This window comes from Carassius carassius, chromosome 23 (assembly GCF_963082965.1).
Source record: "Carassius carassius chromosome 23, fCarCar2.1, whole genome shotgun sequence".
Classification (NCBI taxonomy): Eukaryota; Metazoa; Chordata; class Actinopteri; order Cypriniformes; family Cyprinidae; genus Carassius; species Carassius carassius.
In genome coordinates, this window is record NC_081777.1 from 11,259,853 (window position 1) to 11,284,937 (window position 25,085).

Consider the following 25,085-nt stretch of genomic DNA (forward strand, 5'->3'; position numbering starts at 1 on the left):
ATTTAAATTCGCTATAGCTTTTAACTCATTTAAATTCACTCATTTGTAAAGTGAGTGTATCAATGAAATATCATCACAATGCATGTTAACTGAACTTTTTTTTTTTTAAATTCTTTTAAGGTTGGCACTTATTAGTGTTGTACTTGAATCATGAGACAAGCCAGAATCCAAGTGGAAGTGGAGGAGGAGCCCGAGGCGGAGACGGAGAGCCGAAGAGCCAGGGTGACGGGGAGGAGCCAGAGGTCCTAGGCGGAACTGATGGCTCTGGTGACTGACGCGGCGATGTGGATCCGGAAGGCCGCGGTGAGGCCAGAGTGACCGAGGACTGAGGTGTAGCCGAGGGGATGAAGGAGCCTGACGGAGCCGGAGGGACGGAGGGATGAGGCGAAGCCGGAGGAGTGGAGTCCCGAGGCATAGGATGGACGACGCCAGACCAAGGCGGAGCCGGAGGGACGAGGGAGCCAGGCAGAGCCTGTGGACTGCCGGGCCACGGCGGAGAGGAAGGAGCTAGGAGCCATGGTGGAGCCGACGGGTCAACGGGCCGAGGCGGAGTCCAGGCGGAGGTGAGGGAGACGCCGACCAAGGCGTCGCTGGAGGATGGCGGTCCCGCTGAGCTCGCACCACAATGATGGTAGGTTGAGGGCGAGCAGAGGGGCAGCCAGACGACAGCGGAGGAGGAGGCAGGAGTGGGTGGGAGGGTGGGAATTTTGGAGGAGCAGGCATTGGAGTAAGCTCTGGGGCTGGAGCCCTTCCTGGGCTTAACGGAGGATCAGGAGCCTGTCCTGGGCTTAAACGAGGATCAGGAGCCCGTCCTGGGCTTAAACGAGGATCAGGAGCCCGTCCTGGGCTTAAACGAGGATCAGGAGCCCGTCCTGGGCTTAAACGAGGATCAGGAGCCCGTCCTGGGCTTAACGGGGGTTCAGGAGCCCGTCCTGGGCTTAACGGGGGTTCAGGAGCCCGTCCTGGGCTTAAAGGAGGATCAGGAGCCCGTCCTGGGCTTAACGGAAGATCAGGAGCCCTTCCTGGGCTTAACGGAAGATCAGGAGCCCGTCCTGGGCTTAACGGAGGATCAGGAGCCCGTCCTGGGCTTAACGGAGGATCAGGAGCCCGTCCTGGGCTTAACAGGGGAACAGGAGCCCGTCCTGGGCTTAACGGGGGAACAGGAGCCCGTCCTGGGCTTAACGGGGGAACAGGAGCCCGTCCTGGGCTTAAAGGAGGATCAGGAGCCCGTCCTGGGCTTAAAGGAGGACCAGGAGCCCTTCCTGGGCTTAACGGAAGATCAGGAGCCCTTCCTGGGCTTAACGGAAGATCAGGAGCCCGTCCTGGGCTTAACGGAGAAACTGGCATAGGTGAATTGGAAACCCCCTGATTTTGACCCATTTGGCGCTCCACATTTTGCTCCCTCGTGGTGGGCAGTGTCGCCGGCTCTCGCACCTGGTCTGACGGGTTGCTCTCTGGCTCTCCGTCATCGGTGGGCACGGGCTTATGCCCCGTACCGTGGGGAGATTGTAGGCTGGGCTCTGGGTCCAGAGTGGACCTGGCGAGATCCTCCATTGGGCCGACCGTGAGAGGTGACCCATTTCTCACCAGATTCCACTCTATGAATGCGGCGAAATCCTCCCGAGGACCATCTTCGGGCGACAACGCTCTGCACCTGGAGTTCAGGCTGGCGTGATAAAAGGTGCAGAGCGCGTGGTCCGGGTAGCTGGTGGCATTAGCTATCAAGAGAAACCGTCTGGTATGGTCCTCGAGAGACAGTCCCTCCTGCTCCAGCAGGAGGAGGAGGTATTCGGGGCGATAGAGGGGATCCATGACACACTACGGAAAGAAAAAGACTGTGAAAAAACGGAAAACAAAACGGAGGGAAAACACGCAGTTTTTAACTTTTTAGGTCGGGTCTTCTGTCACGGCTTACGCTGCTGGAATGAACACGGAGCCGAGGGATAAACGAAACAAGGATTTATTAAATCAAACATAGGCAAGGTAAGTAGCAAATAACAGGTGGCAAGTGGCAAGTAACAGGTAACAAGTGGACAAGTAGACGAGTTAACAAGTAGACGAGTAGACCCGACAAAACAGAACTGAAAGGACAAGGCTTTTATACAAGGGATAATTGGGAAAACACAGGTGGATGGCATGACTTAATTAACAGGGACATGGAACACATGCGGAAATGACTAGACACACCTGGGAACTAATCAAACCACATAGAGACAGAAACTGGGTCACAGGGGCAAAAAACACACAAAATGAGTCCAGGTGTGTGACAATCAGTAGGTTCAGCAGCTAGTATGTTTTTATTATTATTACTTGATTTTATGATTATTTTTTGTTTTATTATTATATATTATTATATGTTAGGTTTATTTTATTTGAAAGTCGTAATATTTGCCAAGTATGGTAACCCATATTCGGAATTGGTGCTCTGCATTTAACCCATCCAAGTGCACAAACATAGCAGTGAGAAGTGAACACACATCCGGAGCAGTGGGCAGCTATATCCAGCGCCCGTGGAGCAACTGGGGGTTCAGTGCCTTGCTCAAGTGCACTTCAGTCATGGGTATTGAGGGTGGGAGAGAGTGCTCTTCATTAACTCCCTCCACCTACAACTCCTGCCAGCACCGAGACTCAAACCTGTGACTTTCGCGTTACAGGTCCAACTCTCTAACCATTAGGCCACAGCTGTGAACTGTACATCTTTTGTACATCTTGAAAATGTCAGTTGTATTTTTACACATTCTTGTACATTTAAATAAAATATTTTAAAATATATTTGTAAATGTGTTATTTGCATATTATAATAAAATCTATAATTTACAACAAAGTAGTTTCAAAATATGGTTGTATTAAGTCAATTTTAATAAAAAATACTGATGTTAATTAATATTAATAATTAACTCAACTGTTGGGTAACTTTTAACCCAACAGGATTTTAACCCAATGGGTTGGGTTGAAATAACCCACAGATGGGAAGGTGCTATACCAACCCATAGTTATATATGGTTATATATGCTATATATAATGTTGTATGTGACGAATACAAATCTTGAATCTTGAATCTAGTTGGGTTACTGGTTGGATTATTTTTAACCCAACATTTTTAGTGTGTATCAATTACATTAGGAAAAGCTGTAACACAAAATAATGGGTGTCATACTGTGACTGTGCTAATGTAACATTTAATTATTATTCATGTTACCTGCAATCTTGTAAAACTCCTCCTTGATGTGGATGAATCTTCTGTAACCAGGGAAGGTGATAAATATGTGCACAAGAGATTTCATTGCCAGACTTACATTTCTTATTGTGCGGCAAATAGTGGCTTTATTGAGGTTTTCTGCATCACCGACAGAATACAGAAACATGCCACTTGCAAAGAATCGCAGTGCAACACAGACTTTCTGTGGGACAGTGAGAGCATGGCTCTCATGTTTTGAAACAGCAGCCTACAGAAATATATGATGCCATCACCTGAGAATCTGTACCTCTCAGTCAGATATTCGTCTGAAAAGGCCAATGGGTCTGCCCTATCTCGGAAGACTCTATAATGCCTGAATGCTCATCTAAACCTCCTCATCAACTACATCATCCAACAAAGGGCAAGCCATTGTTAATAGGAAACACACAAATCTTTAGTCTATATATACTACATACTGACATCCAACAGTACATTTTACTCCATACTTCCATATACAGATATACATAGTCTATATTCTATTTCTCATATTGTATAGTATAGTTCTTTTGCACTGTGTTGGCATTCATTGTGGACAGCAAAGTAATAATTGCTCAGGAAAATCTGCTTTCCTCACTGGGTGTATGACAATAAACGCTTTAAATCTTGAATATATTCATCAAACCTCTGACAGTGAAATTTACATTTATTACATTTACATTTATTCATTTAGCAGACACTTTTATCCAAAGCGACTTACAGATGAGGACAGTGGAAGCAATCAAAAACAACAAAAAGAGCAATGATATATAAGTGCTATAACAAGTCTCAGTTAGGTTAACACAGTACACCTAGCATGGGATTTTAAATAATATAATATAAAGAAAACAGATAGAATAAAAAAAGAATAGAGCAAGCTAGTGTAAGAGGTCTGTACACATACACACAAACACACACACAATTGCATAATTAATGAAAAGAAAATAGAATATAAAAAGATTAGAAAGGTAGTTAGATTTTTTTAAAGAATAGAATTAGAATAGTGAGTGTTAAAGTTAGAGGGTCAAATAAAGATGGAAGAGATGTGTTTTAAGCCGATTCTTGAAGATGGCTAAGGACTCAACTGTCCGTATTGAGTTGGGGAGGTCATTCCACCAGGAGGGAACATTTAATTTAAAAGTCCGTCAAAGTGACTTTGTGCTTCTTTGGGATGGCACAATCAAGCGACGTTCACTTGCAGAACGGAAGCTTCTAGAGGGCACATAAGTCTGAAGTAACAAATTTAGGTAAATGGGTGCAGAGCCAGTGGTAGTTTTGTAGGCAAACATCAATGCCTTGAATTTTATATGAGCAGCTATTGGAAGCCAGTGCAAATTGATAAACAGAGGTGTGACATGTACCCTCTTTGGCTCATTAAAAATTAATCTTGCTGCCGCGTTCTGAATTAATTGTAAAGGTTTGATAGAATTGGCTGGAAGACCTGCCAAGAGGGCATTGCAATAGTCCAGCCTGGACAGAACAAGAGCTTGAACAAGGAGTTGTGCAGCATGTTCCGAAAGAAAGGGCTTGATCTTCTTGATGTTGAATAAAGCAAATCTGCAGGATTGGACAGTTTTAGCAATGTGGTCTGAGAAAGTCAGCTGATCATCAATCATAACTCCAAGGCTTCTAGCTGTTTTTGAAGGAGTTATGGTTGATATGCCTAACTTGATGGTAAAATTGTGATGAAACAATGGGTTTGCTGGAATCACAAGCAGTTCTGTCTTGGCAAGGTTGAGTTGAAGGTGATGGTCCATCATCCAGGAAGAAATGTCTGTTAGACAAGCTGAGATGCGAATAGCTACCGTCGGATCATCAGGATGGAATGAGAGGTAGAGTTGAGTGTCATCAGCATAGCAGTGGTATGAAAAGCCATGTTTCTGAATGACAGAACCTAATGATGCCATGTAGACAGAGAAGAGAAGTGGTCCAAGAACTGAGCCCTGAGGCACCCCAGTAGTTAGATGTTGTGACTTGGACACCTCACCTCTCCAAGATACTTTGAAGGACCTATCTGATAGGTAAGACTCAAACCATTGAAGTGTGGTTCCTGAGATGCCTTTTGCCAGTAGGGTTGATAGGAGGATCTGGTGGTTAACTGTGTCAAAAGCAGCGGACAGATCAAGCAGGATAAGAACTGAAGATTTGGATTCCGCTCTTGCCAGTCTTAGAGCTTCAACAACTGAGAGCAAGGCAGTCTCAGTTGAATGTCCACTTCTGAAGCCAGATTGGTTGCTGTCAAGGAGGTTGTTGTGTGTGAGAAATGTAGAGACTTGGTTGAACACAGCTCGTTCAAGTGTTTTTGCAATGAAAGGAAGAAGGGAAACTAGTCTGTAGTTCTCTAAAAGAGAAGGATTGAGGTTGGGGTTTTTTTTGTGAACAATTGTTTTTATTAAGCAGACATTTCAGTACAATACAAAATATGAGACACCAATCTAGACTGCGGCCATACCCCCCACCCACCAACCCACCTGGCAGACCCACACTGTGCCGAGAGAAACAAGACACTGCAGTGGCGAAAAGTTCAAAGTGCAATACTCAAGCACAAAAAATTAAAAAATAAATAAACAGATAACCAACTAAATCAAATTATACACAAATTCAAAATAAATTATACATCAAAAAGAAGATACAAAAGATTTAACAATGTCAAAGATAACACTCCAGGTTTTCAAAGTTTTTGTCGTTGCTCCATGAATACGAGCTGTAGATAGTTCCATAGAAACAATGTCAAGCAAACATAAGCCCCATACATGTCTGGACATTGAATGGGGAGGAACCCAGCGACTAACTAACATTTTTTTTGCAGCAGTAAGAGCAGCTAAAAGTAAGTTTCTCTGTTGCGGAGACAGTGACAATGTTGAAAAATTATTTAAAAAGAAAAGATCTGGAGTCAAAACCACATCCTTTTCTAATAGGAATGCTATATCATGAGCAAGCTGAGACCAGAAAGAAGAAAGTGCAGAGCATTCCCAAAAAAATTTAAATATGTACCGAGTACCCCTTGTGGACATAAATTGCAATTTGTGGAAGGTGACACATGCATATAGAAACGTTTTAAAGGTGACAGATAGAGTCTGTGTAATAATTTCCAATGGATCATCTGATGATTTGGATTTTTTGAGGATGATATGATTGTCTCCCAGATTTGATCAGAAAATAAAGTTTGTAAGTCACCACTGATGTCCTTAGACCAGATAGTTGTTATGGATAATGGTTTATATGTTTGTTTGAGGAGAAAAGAGTAAATAGCTGAAGCAGAAATAATAGAATTATCAGTGGGGAGAATAACTTTTCGCAAGGGATGTACAGGCAATTGTGCATCTCAGGGAACTCCATACGCGCGAAGTGCCGACCTAATGCGAAGATACATGAAAAAGGAGGTACCTGGTAGATTAAAAAGAGTCTTTATATCTTGAAATGATTTCAGACCTTTGTCGTCAAAAATGTCACCAAAGGAAGTTACTTTACATTTAATCCATTGTGGACAGTAAAATGGGTTTTTGCCTGATAAAAAGTTATTATTATGAAACAAGGGTGAGTGACGATGCCACCTCAAGTTTGACTCTGTTTTCCTGGTTACCATTCTCGAAGTAGAGATAAAATGTGTTATGATAGGGCCAAAATGAAGTTTACATTGTCTGAGTGAGACACCAGCAAAAACCAAATGTTCTATACTGTGTGGAGAAATAAGAGATTCTTCAATAGCCCACCATGAGGTTGACACATTTGGTTTAAACCAGGCTGACAGTGCACGAAGAGTAAAGGAATCAGCGTATAATTTAAAATTAGGAAATGACCAGCCACCATCTGACCTTTTACGATGTAGAGTAGATAATTCGGGGGCGTTTACCATTCCAAATATATTGAGAGATTACTGAATCAAATTTTTTTCCAATAGCCAGCAGGCCGGGGTAGAGGAATCATAGAGGAATAGAAATTAACACGAGGAAGTATGTTCATTTTGACAACAGATATTCTTGCATGGAAAGAAGTAGGAAGATGTGTCCAATTTGCCAGATCTGAGGTAATTTTAGCCACGTTTTTATTCAAATTATTTGAGACAATATCCTTCAAGGATGGATAAATATCTATACCTAGGTATGTGAAAGAATGCACCACTGGAATAAAACCAAAAAATGTAGCAGACCCAACACAAAAATTAAGAGGGAGCAAATATGACTTTGTCCAATTAATTTTGTACCCTTATAAATTACTTAACTGGTTAAATAAATTTAAAACATGGGGGACTGATAGAGCTGGATTATCTAAAAATAGCAGTATGTCATCTGCAAATAAAGATATGTAATGTAACGTGTTCTTAACAGAGATAGGACGTATAAATTCTGACTGACGTACAGCTTGAGCAAGAGGTTCTAGAGATAAAGCAAACAGTAAAGGTGAAAGAGGACAACCCTGGCGAGTGCCTCTTGCAATAGGAAATGATTGTGAACTAATCTGGCCAGTAAGAATGATGGTTGAAGGATTAGCATCGAGGATTATAATCATATTTATAAAGACAGAGTTAAAACCCACATGATCAAGCACTGCCCACAAATAGTTCCACTCCAAATGGTCAAATGCTTTCATTGCATCTAAAGAGAGTATAGCAGAGGGAGAAATCAACTGATCAGATGAAGAGATTATGTGAAGTAGTCTTCTCAGATTATCTGAAGCAGAACGAGATTTAATAAACCCTGTTTGGTCATGATTAACAAGTTTAGTCATAAAGCCTTCTAGACGACTGGCTAAAACTTTTGCATAAATTTTTATATCTGTACCAATTAGAGAAAGTGGGCGGTAACTAGAACATAAAGTAGAGCCTTTTTTTTTTTTTAATAGGAGAGATATAATGGCCATGTTCATATTTTGTGAGAAGCAACCATGATCGATCGAGTACTGCATCATATCTAGCATAAGTGGCCCCAAATCGGACCAAAATGTCAAGTAGAATTCAACTGGTATGCCATCTAGGCCTGGGGATTTCCCCTTACTCATAACTTTAATCGATGATTCTAATTCAATAAGTGATAAAGGCCTAGCTAAAGACTCAGAATCTGATTCTGCCAGATGTGGAAGATTAAGAGTAGATAAAAAAGAAGTGTAAGATGCAGATTCACATTTAGAGTTGGAACTATATAGATCACGATAAAAGGAACGAAAAGTGTCATTTATGCTCTTCTGGTCAGTCAGAACCTCACCGGTTTGAGATTTCACCGCTGTAATATTAGCAAATTTCTCACTATTACGTAGTCTTAGAGCCAATAAATGGCTAGGTCTGCTACCTTGAAAATAATAATTTTGTCTAGATCTTTGAATAAGAAATTTGTCTCTCTCTCTGTATAATAAATTAAGTTCTTTCCTTACAGTTTAAATTTTAGTTGCTGTACAATCAGAAAAAGTGTGTTGGTTTGCATGTTCTAATGATCGGAGATTGGATTCTAAGTCAGAAATTTTCTTATGGTGAATTTTCTGTCGGAAGGAAGCAAATGATATTGAAAAATTTCTTATGAAGCCCTTTATCGCCTCCCACAATATCCGTGGATCATCCACAGAGCCTTTATTGATGTCAATAAATTCACGTAATTTACATCTGAATTGATCACAAAAAAACTCATTTTTTAATAAATTAGAATTAAAGCGCCATCTGGGGGCTCGCGAAGGTCGCTGGGTAATTGAAAATTTAAAAAAATTACTGCTATGGTCTGAAAGAGAAAGGGGAAAGATGTCGACTTCAAGTAGCATTGAGGTCAAGGAAGAGGAAGCGAAAATGTAGTCAATCCGTGAATATGTTTTGTGTCTACCTGAGAAAAATGTGAATGATTTTTGGGACGGGTTGAATAATCGCCATACATCTACTAATGAAAAAGAGGCTATGCATTGATTAAGTTGCTCAGTAGACACAGATTGGGAGTAAGAAAAGTTGTCACCAGATCTATCAAGTACATTGGACATTACAGCTTTCATATCTGCTCCCATTACTATCTCGAAGTCTGTGAGATCAGTGAGACAGGTAGATAATTCAGAAAAAAAGGTTGGATCTGGACTACATGGTGCATAAACTGAGACAAATGCTAACTTCCTATTCCCAACCATAGTTGTCATATAAGCTATTCTGCCAGCATTATCACCATTTCTAGCCAAAATAGAAATATTAAAATTTCTTCTAACAATGATCAAAACACCTTTAGTTTTATTGTCACTCGCAGCAAAAGAGACCACCTCATAATATTTATTATTGCATCTATGGACATCATCCTTTCGCAAATGAGCTTCCTGGATTAAAGCAATGTCAACCCTTTTTCGTCGCAAAAGTTCTAAAAAGCTTGTACGTTTATGGGGGGCATTTAAACCATTGACATTACAACTTAGTATATTAATTTCAGTCATAACTATCAAATGAATAAGTGAACTGAATAGATAAAAGAAAGTAGTACCACTGCAAACGAATTATCTCATGTCTGCCTTTAACCCATCCCTCCCTCATCAAAAAATCCATTAACATAAAGAAAACCCACCCCACAGAACTTTTACAGACTGGGGTAAGAACAAACCCCAGGCTGTCGCCCTCCCCTGTCTTAGTCAATGACAGTAACATGACAGCCTGTACAATACTCTAGAGCACCGCTTTTAGCCCTATTATAAGTGAACAGATTAACTTCGATTTCACGCGAGTAGTAAAGTGGGGTAAAAAAAAAAAATACTTTATGTATGCTCTATATAACAAGGGGGTAAACTTAATTGCATAATTTACATTGAAAACTGTATATGAGTGATGCCAAGTTTCCTAGCCCACATGGAAGAGGAAAAATAACAATAATAAAGAAAAAAAAAAAAAAAAACTGCCTGCAGGCCACCATCAAACGAAGTTCCAGATTAATAAACCAGAATCAGAGTTACTAGTTATTATCAAACACTTGTGCCACGTCCATCCCAGGAGAATGAGGACCGGGAATCGAGCTTAGGAACTGGCGCGCTTCGTCTGGTGAGTGCATTAGTTTAGTCTCGCCGTGTTTCATGACGATCTTCAGCGTAGCTGGATACTGTAGAAAGGTCTGCAGACCTGCCTCTTTCAATTCCTTCCGTATTATATTGAAAGAGCTCCGCTTCTTTGCCGTCGCGGGAGAGAAGTCAGGGAAGAAGCTTAACATCGTACCATCATTTGCTTTTACAGGACTGTGGCGTCTTGCTTCATTCAAAATCAAATTCCTGTCGTTGTAGCGTAACAGTTTGAAGAGAAACACTCGCGGGTTGGAGTGGTCAGTTGAAGCTCTGGAGTAAACTCGATGTGCACGTTTGATCTCGATATCTTTGCCCGCAAGTGATGGGATCCATATCGGGAGTGACCGCTTCAAAAATCCAATTGGGTCATCTTTCTCGGCCCCTTCAGACAGTCCCAGCAGCCGGAGATTACTGCGTCTGCTCCGGTCCTGTAGATCAGTCACTTGTTGCTCGAGGGCATCCAGACGCCTTGTGTGTTCGTTAATCACTTTTTTCTGCTCTCTCTGTTCCCCGATTAAAAAGTCAACTTTTGAGCACATATTCTGGATTGTTGTCATGTGTGCGCCGAATTCGGTGCGCATTGCTGCCAACTCAGTTTTCAAAATGTCCTCAAATCGCTTTATAGTGATCGCCATGTTGTCTTCCATGTCCGCTCGGCCTGCTGCGGCTGCTGATTTTGTTTTCTTCTTAATTGGCGAGGATGATGGTGAAAGATAAGCGAGTTTCCGACTGTGTGACATCTACAGACCAACGACAAACAGAAAAAACTACCCCTAATGAAAGAAAATAAGTCGAACAACAGTAAAATAAGGGCTACATACGCGGAGCTCAACTAATGTGCGTCTTGGCTCATGAAAGCGTCACGTGACCCCCGAGGTTGGGTTTTTTAAGTAGTGGAGTTATACGTGCCTGTCTAAATGATGAGGGAAAAACACCAGTGTGGAGGGATGTGTTGATGATGTGAGTGAGTGCAGGTACAACTGCAGGAGAAATGGTTTGAAGGAGATGAGATGGTATAGGATCAAGCGGGCAAGTTGTAGGGTGATTAGAAAGGATGAGTTTTGAGACTTCTGCCTCAGAGAGTGAAGAGAAGGATGTAAATGAGTGTAACTTTGCTGGTGATATGAGCTTGACTGATTGTGGTGTGGAAAATTGTGCACTAATGTGTTTAATTTTATTAATGAAAAACGTTGCAAAGTCGTCAGCTATTAGAGATGAAGCAGGAGGGGGAGGAGGAAGACAAAGAAGTGAAGAAAATGTTTTAAAAAGCATGCGAGAGTTAGACGAATTGTTAATTTTGTTATGGTAGTATGTCATTTTAGCAGTGGAGACATTAGCAGAGAAAGAAGATAGGAGTGACTGATACATATTAAGGTCAGTAGTATTTCTGGATTTACGCCACACCCTTTCAGCAGCTCTAAGCTTAGAATGGTGTTCGCGTAGAACATCAGATAACCAAGGGGCAGAAGGGGTGTTACGGGCTGGCCTGGAAGATAAGGGGCAAACAGTGTCTAAACAAGATGTAAGAGTGGAGCAGAAAGTATCAGTAGCACTGTTAGCATCCAAAGATGCAAACAGTTTAGGGGAAGGAAGTGAAAATGAAACCATTGCAGAAAGCCGGGAGGGTGAAAGTGTGCGTAGGTTACGTCGAAAGATGACATGTGGAGGGGTAATTGAAGTGTCAGGGACCATGTTGAGGTTAAGAGTGAGGAGGAAGTGATCCAACGTGTGCAGTGGAGTAACCAGAACATGATCAGTAGAGCAGTGTCGTGTATAAATAAGGTCCAGTTGGTTGCCTGATTTGTGAGTAGCAGTAGTTGAAACTGTTGAGATCAAAGAGTGTTGCAGGTGTAGCAGTGTCCTCTGGTTTGATCCAGGTCTCTGTTAGGGCCATGAGATTAAGCTTTGAATGACTAATAATAGAAGTAATGAAATCGGCTTTGTTTACAGCAGACTGGCAATTCCAGAGACCAATAGAAAAAGAAAGTAGTGTATTAGCAGATATAGGCAAAGTGTGCAGGTTGTTAAGATTGCGCTGTCTACATTGTGTGATGTGTGGTTTGCGAGTGGTAGTGAAAGTAGGGATCTGGAAACACATAGTAAGATTTGGTTATAAACAAAAAAAAACAACTGAAACAGAAATGAAACAAGAAGGAAAAGATTAATTGAAACGAGTCGATGGTCTTTACACTCTTCGGTCTTCACACAAGAAATGAACAGCAGATTTCAATTAATAACATTACGCATACTTAGATGAATGACAGTATATCTAGTATTTTAATGCAGGACCGAAGTGACTAAAACACATTAATATCTAGTAGGATTTAGGGAGGAACTAGCCGATAAATCACTAGGATTAATTTTAGCCTGGTTGTTAGCCTGCTTTCTGAGCAGGCTAGCTGCAAAGTGTAAATCTCCATAGTAACTAAATGTAGATTAATTTAGCCTGCCTTCATGCAACCGAGTCAGGGCTAAATTCAGCCAGTATAACTGAAAGATCCCAGCTTAATCCCTTATCTTGATTTTGTGCAATACCCCCCAAGAATGACGTATACACAGGGTAATCAGTTTGCACCATGTATATGTAAAGTCATATCAGCGCCATCAAGTGTTATCTGACAGAACTTCAGGTCTTTAAAACTCCAGTTATTTTTCTTGAATTAATGATTTATGTTAACACCTCCATTCGTTTTGATTCAGCCATTAAATCTGTATATGAATAAACAATAAATTAGCACTGATTTATTCTGTCATATTTCAGAAATGCAGAATTAGCTATATCATCTTGAATGAAGCTACAGCTCTTGGAAGAGTGTGCTCAAACCAATGGAAGGTGAACATATAAAAAAAGACCGATATGGATGACTGGAACATTTGTTCCATTTGCATTTGAGTAAAGTTAAAAAAAATGAAAAAATTATGCAGTTTTTGTCTTCTTGTTTTGAGTTTAATCTACATGTAAAGCATCCTGTAATATTTAGTGTAATTATATTTCCCATTATATTTAATTTTTATGCACATGCCATTATTGTCAGAGTGTTTATACATGCCAGGGCTTCTCAGTCCTTTTCCTAGAGATGTACCTTTCTGCAAAGTCCAACTCAAATCAGCTAAATAAGATCTTGTGGAGCATTATAGGGAGGTTTGCTTGATCAGGATTGGGACTGAATTTTCTAGGTGTACTGTAGGTAAATCTCCAGGAGAAGGGCTTGGCACTCTGGATATAGGCATTTTCAAGTAATTCGACTGGACTATTGCACTGAAAACAATTAATAAAATAACATAACTAGAAAATAATTTAAAACAATTAAAAGAAATAATACAATTCAATTGAAAACAAAAAACAAAAAAACAATCCTAACAATAAAATATATCAGTCTTTCACTTAAAGGAAGGCCTAATATCTTATTTAGCAAAAAATAAATAAAAACAAATAAATGAGGGTTGTGTTACAACTGTTCCGGCCCATACAGTGTCTTCAGTCATTAGGTTAAATGTGAATTACAAGTGTTTAGATTCATTATATATTTTTCACATATTTTTTTATAAATTGACCAAATCATGTTTATATTTATATAGAGAGCTTCTGCACATGTTGTGTTTGGGAGTAAGGATGAGAGGAAATATCATTTACCTGACATAAAAAACAGTGGAAGTATAAAGACTTGGGCAAGCATACATCTCTATGTGTGTAGGTGTGTGTCTTGAGGGTCTGGCGGTTTGACTATACTTGTTAGGTCCAAAAATGTCCTCACTAAAAGTGAAACCTGTTGTGCACCGTCTGATGAGCCTGACCTTAAAAGGTCCTTGCTATTTAAATCTAGTAATTTGCGCATGTTTTGTGAGGGTTATGTTTAGGGGGGGTGGTTGGGTTAGCAATAGAAAGTATCCTTTACCTAATATAAAAAATATAAGCATATGATATGTCCTAAATAATAGAGTGAAACATACGAGTATATGACTGTGACTAAGTGAGTGAGTGTGTGTGTGTGAGAGAGAGAGAGAGAGAGAGAGAGAGAGAGAGAGAGAGATGGCGCTGTGTTCAGTGGTCTCACAGTCACAGTGTGAGGAAAGTTCTCCAAGCAACTTCAATAAGACTTTCTTCTCTCTTAACAGCACACGGATTACCCCGCCGCCTATGAGGATGTGACTCCAAACGTTTGCTCAGTGTGATTGTGATTGTTACACGTACGGTCACACTAATCTCAAATCCCCGGAGCGAGTAAATTTGTGGAGTGAGCGAGTTTTTCCGCGGGATCAATGGCGCTACATATGTGAGAAAACGCACAAAGAATGTTATTGGGTTTGAAATTACGGTGCTTGTGATGAACTGAAGCTATTACGCATGGAACTATGAACGATCCCCAGCTTACGCCGATCTCCAAGGCGCAACAGCGAATGGCTTCGGCTTTACCCGGGGAGATGAGCACTCGGTCCGGCAGCGTGTGCAGACCCGAGCGCAATGGGATCTTCTTCATCCACTGCTTCGTCTGTGGGAGCGGGGTAACCCCGGGGAAAGAGCTGAGCCTACAGGTAAAATACCAACGAGAAAAGGATGGCCCGTTTTTCCCTTTCCTGCAAGGCCAGGACCCGGCTCCTGGCGCTCCGGAAATCGGTCCGGACGGGGACGCTCTGGTGTGCGCTGTGTGCCACTGCTTCCTGCGCGAACAGTGGAACTCATTCGAGCGCAACAGGACGCCGATCGAGAAGCGCATGTACTGGCTCAAGAGGCCATACCAGTGCGACTTACGGAACATTACATACGATCTGGATAGGAGAATGAGCGTTAGCAATTACGACGCCAATGATTCGGACATTTCCTCATTCTCTGATAATGACCTGTCCGAGCAGGACTTGGACTTGTCAGCGTGTGTAATGAATAGCAATAATGCCACAGGTTTCCATGCGTCTAATAAAGCATCCAGAGAAAGCAGCAGAAAGAACACAGTGAGTGTTAAGAGCAGTCCTGAGTCAGTGCGATATCCTACCAGAGTTTACACAGGTCAGGACGTAGTACCGAAATCAGATCGACGTGCGACTAAAATCACCAACCACACATCGCATTCATCCGTGTCCAAGGCTCTTCAGCAGTATGACAGTCCATCATTGCGCACACCGCTGCAGGATAACGGCATCATTTCGTGCGATAAGCAGTGGATACAGGCGTCCACCGGTGATTCTGACAGCTGCGATATCAACATCACCAGCGATGACGAGAGAGTGCACGCAGCATCATCTCACTTAAATGTAGAGAGGAGCCAAGCAGCCAAATGTCGCACTAGTTTTCCTTCAGATGAATGTGCCTGTTATATTTGTGGAAGCAGGCTTCCAGAAGGAGGCCGGTTCAGGGTATTTGTACAAAAGCAGGAGAGAGCATCCAGTGAACCATTTTTCCCTTTTCTGTGGCTCCATACCCCACCACCTGGTGCAGTGCCCCTTAGCCTGGGTGGATACACTCTGGTGTGTACCACTTGCCACTCCTCCCTCATGCAGCAGTGGCAAGGGTTTGAGTTTGCAGATGTTCCTGTTCTCCAGCGACTCTATGTGGTGCCCCTCAACACAGGTGCTGCAACTCCTCTTTCTCCACCTGCCATGAATGAATGTGGGGATGGACTCCCAAAAATCCATCCGCTCCCCTCCATGCCACAGAATCGCAGGGAGACCTGCTACCTATGTGGAGAGGACTGCGGTCGAGAGGTCAGGATGGTATACACCCATGTTGGTGCAAGTAAAGCCCACAGTGCAATGTATTTTCCATTCATAAATCTGCTACCATGCCCTCCAAATGCTCAGAGAATGCGGAATGGAAGGGTACATTGCTGTGTCGCGTGTCACAGCATCTTGGAAGGGATCTGGGCAGAGTACTGCCTCTGTCTAAGCGAAGAGCTTATTACTTCTGTCCCCACGTTCCTTGAGCGATACCACCTGGCCATGGGAAGGGGAGGTGTGTTGGTATCCCCCCACAGAAGACCCCTGTTGACCCCTTCTCAGACTGCCACAACAACCACAAGCCACACCTCCATCTGTTACTTGTGTGGGGAGGAGCTGTCTGGTGGAACCGAGTATCAACTTCATGTTAACCCTCCAGGGCGTTGCGGGGAAAGAGAACCCTTTTTTCCCTTTCTAACTGTCCACCCTCCTGCTCCCCGTGCCCGCCCTGCTGATGCCACGGGCCTTGTGTCTGCCTGTGCACTGTGCTATCATGACCTGCTGGGCCAGTGGACCCAACATGAGACTCACGGCTCAGAATCTGGCCCTTCCAGCAGCCCCTGGGCACGTCAGTATAAATGCAATACTTTCATCTGCTTCTTCTGCAGGAAAGAGAAGAAGAGACCTCTTGGACTGAAGGCAGTGTGCATTGACCGCTTGCCTGTTTTCCTCTATGCTCCAAGGGTCAGTCAGACTCTGGTAATTGACAATGGCAAGCAGTTAACAATTGGCTCCTGTGTGGAATGTAAGTCCATGGTGCTGGCTGGGCAGAACATGAAACCGGTTAGTGGAATCACACAAAACAAGGTAAGAATGTTATGGGCCAGACTGCTTTCCAGTATAATCTTTAGACTCTTGTTCCACAGTCCAGGTAGTTACAAACAATTTTACATGTTTAGAAACTCATTATAACTGCAGCTTACTTATTTTCAATCAACCACTAGAGGGTCTTTCAGAGTCTTCTGGGGTCTCAGTTAGTACACTTTATTAGGCAGCTTTGGCTGGAGCTGATTCTGGGCCAGCATGCAAAAGTTCATCTGATGCACTGATGAGTGAGTGAGCCAAGTGTTGAAACTGAAGTTTTATGGCAAGCTGCGGTTCTTTCTAGCGAGTGTGGTAGCCATAACAGGCAGGGGGTAGATAAAGCATGGAGCCTGTTGCATTAAAGAAATAAACATTTTGCAGACAGTCTAGTGGTTGTAAGCTCTGTTTAAAAACATTCTTCACAGTGGCCAACTAAAGCTTTTGTTGGTCTCCTGGTGTGTGTGTGTGTGTGTGTGTGTGTGGTAGTTTTTGTGTTTATTTTGAGGATGTTGAGTAACACTGTCTTAATGTCCAGGTAGATGTTTATTTTGTGTTTTGCACAAAAGCATCACTTCTCAAATCTTTAAAATGAAGCTCCTTGTATGTATGGCTTTGTTTACTGCAGGGCTCCAGACTTACATATGAGAGAGGTGCCAACAAGTTTTACAGTTTGTGGCATCAGCACTTTATTTGCACTCGTGGAGATGTGGATACTAATACTAAAGGACACAAAGGAAAGTTTCCAATAATATTGCATATTTTATCTTATTTAAATGCACATTTGGCACCTTGGGTTTGGCCTTTTCTTTTCTTTTCTTTTCTTTTCTAATTTTAAACTATAATTATTCCACAGTGTTCATACTTTTAACAGGTTGTAGCCCATGATAACTACAGTTAAACTTGCATGGCTCCTCACTACCATGGTGAAATGGTAATTGTTTTTCTAACTATTTGGTCTCTAAAAAAAACTGGTATTTGTTATGAAAAACAAATGTTATAGAAAGATAAACTGCCATTTAATCATAAAAATTAATTATACTTCCTTAATTTCCTAATATATTTAGCACAATATACATCACTATATATTAATAACATTATAGTTATACCACATTACTGCCAAAATGCCATGGTAAATACAGTTTACTACAGTGAATCCATGATAAATATTTTCAAGGATAGTGATTTGTGGATTGAAAACTTGTGTGCACATGACACAATGATTTCTCCTGTTTTCTCATGTTCATTGCTGTTGAGAATGTTGAGGCTGTTTCATCTGGTTTGCAATTAGTTTCAATCACCAAGACAAAATTTGTAAAATTTTCTGTGCTGAATTAAAGCTTCTCTCACTGGATCCCACAGCACTGTTTATAAATTATGCCATGTAGTTACGATCGCTCTGAGAATAAATGCACCTGCTCTGAGCTGGTAAATACACTGTACTGAACAGCTCACAGGGATAGTTCTGTTTAAGTACCTTTTTGTAGTGTTTAACATTTTTTTTTCTATGCAAAATGAATGAAAGTGTGTAGTCTAATCATATAGTTGAACAACTTTATAGAGGCTCCAGTGTGACTGCTAACAAAATTTAGCCACAACAAAAGGTAGCAAGTCTGAAGCCCTGCTTCTGTATGAAAGATGACCCTGTTATGCTTTTGTTTACCCTGCTCCTTGTTTCTCAGGATATACTCTTGTGTGTGGAAGTGTGTGTTTGTAAACTGGTCATCATATTTTAGGAGTAACTTAAAGCTAGTTATTGTTTGTTGTATTGTTTTGTTTTGTATATCAATTAATCATTCTTAATATACAATCAGGGTTTGAAATGAAAACCTGCCAACCTTGCAAATGTGGGTGAAAATCAACCATAGGAGGTAAAACATAACTCAGTATTCCGTTTGGTTAATAAATTTTGTCCTTCAACCAGGAGCCTCTAAATTTATCAAAACAAAGCATAAAGAGGGTCGCACACTAGAGGTGATGCCCCATTTCTTTTAAATTTAATTCTGTAAATGTTCTGTGTTGGATGACACCATTTGGCATATGTTGGTGATGTCCAAATATGTCTCCAGATGCTGTTGACATGATTACGTGCCATTCTCATAGTTTTCCATTAAAATTACATCACCAACAACAACATATTTATATGTATTGACTGCACCTTAGCCTGGAAAATTCTAGATCTGTATACTGTAGAAATTTGTATATTCGGTTTTAACTTTTTATGTTTTGTTTTGTTTTGTTTTCTTTATTCTTTTTTTTTTTTGGTGGGGGGGGGGGCTACATATGCTTCATATATAATTAAAAAGATTGTCTTTTATCTTTTTGTTTGCACTGTTTTTTCAAACACCTAACTTCAATCTTATTATTATTTTTTTCATTCTTAAAGTGCTTCTTTTTTTTCCCTGTATACAATAATGACTAGAATGTGTCGATTGTGCGATATGATACCTGTAAGATGTCTCAGGTGCTTCTTGTCTGGTGTTTGATTGGAGCCATGGGAGCCACTTTTTAACTGAAATGAATGGAGAGGCTTCAAAACACTGAATTCATTACTATTTTCACGTTCATAAATTTGTACTTGAATGAATTCACCTCTGAATATTAGTTTTTTGCCTGTCAATGTTGTCATTATTGCAGTTACAAAATTGTAATTTTAGTAAAAAGTTTGAATTTCAGTACATGTCTACAAACTGCACCCTGTGTCACCCTGGTATGTACTTTACTTTGATGTACCGTATTTCTCATGACATTTCTGTAGTTATTTTGTGTTTCATATTGTCATTATTCTTCAGAGGAATTACTAGATTTCAGCAAAATTTAACACAGCTTGGAAAACTTTACTATGTATGCGAAACACTGTTTAATTAATCAGAGATGATAGTTAAGGTAGATAAAGTGATAAAGTGCAGTCAGCAGCTCTTGTGGTGCAGATGGAAAACCGTGTGTTGTGCACAATTTTATACAATTGACCCGGGTTCAAATCTGCCTTTTGACTAAGTTTTTTTTTCTTTTCAAATTTCAAATCACATCAGAAAAGCATGTATTTTCAATAAAAATTAAGGAAATTATGAGAAAGTTGTGATGGATGGCTTTATTGTCCCAATAAGGTGGCATCCATTTAATAATCTGAATTAAAATTATAATTTACACTCAATAAGTTATTATTGCATACTGTTTTATAATGTACCACAATACTGATGTGCAGATAATTGCCACTATTTGCAATAAGTAGTATACAGTACATAGCAGAAAATCTATGCTATTTTAACAGTGTCCCTAAAAATTCATATGAAGTCACATGAAGGTAAATTTAAGAGATAACACTTTGCAATAAGGTGTCATTGGTAAACACTAATTAATGTATTAATTAACATGAATTAACAATGAACAATACATTTGTTACAGTATCTATTAAAGTGTTTTTTTTTTCTTTTCTTTCTGCTCTATTTTAAGGCATCTTTAAAGGCTCATTTTAGGTGAAATAAGACTTTTAAAGACCCTTTAAAGACAAGCAGAATCCATGTCACTTTGAATAATATATCATAAAACATTTCATAAATGTTTGAAATCGCACATAGATAAAAGTCGAAACATTGTGCTTTTAAAATTGGGTGCTTCTCAAACAGAAGGCTGCATCCTAGTGAGAATGCATCTTTCCTAGTCCAGTCCATATAGGCCTTAAAGGCTTAAAGAGTCCTGCTCAACATTAAATGCTAGAATGAGATGCTCTAGTTCACATGGCTACATCATAAATGTACAAAAATACTATTAAATGCACAGAAATACTATTAAATCATAATTTAAGGAATACTTTATATTAAAAATCTTTATATTTACTAACTTTCTATTAATGCAATTTATATCAACAGTGCACTGTTTATGTGATTAATTTACAACAATTCAACAGAAAACAAATGCCTTCATCTCCAAAATCATGTTCATTTGTCTTGCATTACAAAATAAGATTGGATGACCTCTGTTCAAGTTCATTTTCAGCTAATTGTTTTCTGACTGAGAAGGACAGATTATTAAGCTCTAAAGGAACACTCAGTTAAAAAAATAATTACAAACACGAGACAAATGTCCATCAATAAACCCAAGACAACAGTGTAAACTGTACATACAAATAAACAACATCAAGAAATCACAATGGAAAATTGTTTGTGTGTGCATATGTGTATAGAGTCAGCATTAGAATGAATAGCAATAAGATCAGTCTCACCACTGAGAGTAAGTCCGAGAGAAGTATCTTTGTAGTATTTTCAGTTGTTTATTGAAAAGTTGAATGGCTAAGTTGAATGGCCAACTGTACATATTTAAATTGTACATATTTATGTATAAAGCATTAATTGGTTTACATTTCAATTTAATCTGTACTATAACCTGTAAATATTGGTATAATATTATGTGCTTTAGTCCCTAGGATGAGCATAGAGCTTTTTAGGCATTACATAATGATGTAAATACCAGTAAATTGACTACTGCAAACCATGGTAAGTCATATTGCATATATTATTTAAATACTTTCCTTACATAATTTTTGCATCTGAAAGGGAAATGCCTGCAAATTCTTCCAATGTATTTTCTCCACTGTATTTGTTTGTGAATATTAAGTATAGTGGATAGTAGGGCTGGGCGATATGGAGCAAAAAATATAACTCAATATATTTTGCTATATCTCGATATATACAATATATATCTCAATATCTTTACAGGAAAAATAACCACCCAAAAACCACTACAAAAAAAAAAAGAAGCCAAATATTACGTTTAGGGCCCTATGAAATGTTTTATATTTTCTTCACCATATGTTTTATTATTACCTAATTCTGTGTTTTAGCATGTGTAATTATTTAAATGCATAAAAACAACTTAATTTGTAAAAAAAAAAAAAAATCTTAAAATAGCCTTATGAAATGTTTTTTCCCCCTCTGAAATTCTGTGTATTTACATTTTTCTGGTTATCAAATGAAGGCATAAAACATTCATTTAATTTATCTTGTAATTATTGAAAATTAAGCAAACTTTATTTTTTGGTAAACAAAGGGGTTTACTATTAAAAATAAAACATGGAAGAAATTGTGATTATTCCTTAAAAAATTATGTTCGTTTCATTTTTAGTAGTAGTAGGCTATGTACATTCTGCTGAACAATAGTAATAGATTTCTGGCAAATACTTGTCTTTGAACTAAACCAGACTTTTATTTTTAAGGGTTACCGTACCTTTACAGTTCTGTGTATGTGATACTACAGTCTATGATGTGATACATGATGCTAGTTTTACTCAAATCAAACGGTCAGATGCTCATGAAGTGACTCTCAGTGCAGTTCTGGAGATGTTCCTCATGTGTTCACGTCTTTATTTAGTGTGAGGAAAGACGCTGAAATCACCGGAGCGTCACACGCGCTTCCGTGTGTTTAATTTGAAGACGCACTTCTGCGCCATTCATTAACACAGACACGCATAACATGCAGGATTTATATTTAAATAGACTTTTCCGGCTTAATATTTACAGATATTAGTCCATATCGCGATTTGATGTGAGTGCAATGACCTACTTTTGATTCATTCATTCAAAATTTGAAAAATTCTGTGACATTCCACGTTAAACTGTAAATTCCATTTTTATGACTGGATTCCTCGATTCCGTCCGTGTTTTCTGCATCACGGAAATCATATGGCCCTACATTAGATCTGCCTGCTGTTCGTCCAAAACCTTAAAACCGAAGTAACTCCACATAATGGAGCCAGTTGACTTTTTTGATACTCGTTCTGTAGCCTGCGGGCTGGTTGAGGACGCCGCCATGGTGAATGAGACAACACGCGAGGGGAGGGGGAACAAAAGCGAGGTGGGGGGCGAGCACAGCACAGAGAAGGCAAACAAGCAAAGTGGCGGAATCAGAATTAAATATAAACAATATATTAATATATACGATATGTCAAAATCCATATAGTGTTTAAAAAATATATCGATATATTTTAAATATCGAGATATCGCCCACCCCTAGTGGATAGTCAGTACAGGTCTGAGTATTCATATGGCAAAGGTCACCTATGGTCAGAATGTGGCCTTGCAAGAAAAAAACAGATGGACAGCTGGTGGTCATCTGAGCTGTGAGAGATCTTTGAGTTGTGGTAGCATGGTAGTGATTATGGTTGAGCAGGTGTTAGAGTGCTGGATATAATGTCAGGGCAAACATCTGTGTGTATGAGAGGGAGAAAGTGCACATGTAAAAGTTTGATAGAGAGAACCATTTCAAAGACAGCAGCTGTTGTATACAGCATTTCAAGCCAAAATCATGAGTGAGAACTGGAGACTGATCCACTTTCTCTCTTTTATGTAGAGTTCTAGGATCTTTTAATGATTGAACATGCACATCGAACACAGTCATTGGATTTCAGATTAAATGCTGTCAGATCCTTGTGTCAGATAAGGATTCACACTAGCACTTATCACAACCTAGAAGAGCAATTTCAGGGTATGAAAAGTTTGCTTCAGACAGCAGGTTGGTAAGGCGCAAGGGGATTGGTCTTTATTGGTTGTCTAGCAAAAAATATATATTTATTACTAGTTGTCTTGCAACAACTAGTCATCCTAGTTGTATATGACTTTCTTCTTTCAGACAAATCCAGTCAGATTTATATAAAAAAAATTATTTTGATCTTTCAAGCTGTTTAATGCCACTCAGCAGGTGTTGCATGCATCAGTTTAAAAGAAGATTAATAAAAAGCACCCATCCATGAAAAAAGTGTCTCAAACAGCTCTGGGGGGTGAACAAAGGCCTCCTGTAGTGAATCTAAGCATTTTTTAAAAAACATAACTGTACTCAAAACGTAATTATCACTTTAGTGTGGCTTGTGTTCACTGTTGTACATGGAAGCAGTTCCGGGCTGATGACTTATGCTGTCGGGGGAAAATCTAAACAAATATAATCATTTACACAATGGCTGTCATAACATGTTTCATAACAGATTTATTTAAACATAAATTAAATAATTGAATAATAAACAATAATTGAAAAAAACAAGGCTCAATTGAAGAGCAGTGTATCCCACGAGTTAAATTGAAACTGTTGGTTCATAGAGATCAATGACATTAATTCAGTGTACTGAACAGTGCTGACTTCAGTCATAGCAATCCCTCAAAACGGTGAAAGGCTACTTTGACAAAGATTCATCTTCTGACAACTGGTGGCAAACTGATTTTTTTTTTCATGATTATATGATTTGACCTGAAGAAAGACAGGTAATTGCACATCCTCAGTCCCCTGTCATTGTCAGCTCCGTCTCTCCGTGTGTCTGTGGATGTATGTTTGGTTGTGTGGAGCTGAGAGCACAGAGAGCAAATGAGATGACAGAGGCCGCATGATAGACTAAAATTTATTTTTTACAATGGGCAATATACCAAAACTTATCACAGCCATGTCCATATATCATGTGATAAGTCAGCAATTATCGCAACAGGTCTACCTGTCCATATGCTGCTCTATTTTCCAAAGAGCTGTTATAAGCTGTTCACGTGAATATTTACGTGGCAAATATAAAACATACCTACAGTAAACCTCATCCTAAATTTACTGGTTTTGATAATTATCTTTGTGTCAATAACAACAAAATGTATGTTATGTGTCAGTTTATGATGTTACTTTTTGTTTATGATTGTAATAATAATTAAAAAAAAATTATAAACATTTTGTTATGATTCTGTGGACCACTGTTGTGAGAAACACTGTTGTATGAGGTGGGTTTCTTACTAGTGTGAGAGGTTTTTTTTTTTTTTTTTTACTAACCCCTTTCTCTTCCCCTGCCCTGCCTGTGGGTATTTAAGAAGAGATAAAATGCAGAAATGCTGTTTGTCTTTGGGTATGTCAAAAATAGTGCTGGTGTAATGGGAGCTGTATCAGGAACTTCTGCTGGAGTGACAGACTCTTTCTATGTTTAGACCTGAGCTCTGTGCTAATATTATCAGAAAGACATCAGACCAACATAAGATAGCATCACTGAGTCCCAGCTTTAGACTCTTATCCAGCAGGGCTAAGATTCTTATCCAACAGACAAAAAGTCAAGTTCTGAACCAAGCACCTTGACCAAGGTAAACTAGGCATTTAGGATTACTATAATCTTTATTCATTATAATCGATTATACAAACTTAAAAACTGAAAGAAATCTAAATTATGCTGTATAGCAGTTGTAACAAGATGATAGCGTAATTATTTAGCTTTAGTCAGTTAAATTTTGTAGTTAAGTTTAATAACTGTAAAGTGTTGATATTTCAACTTGAGTCAGTTCAGTTCAATAATAGTTTCAATAAATAAATAAATTATGAACAAATCCAATTAAGCTGCAGAAGAGAACAA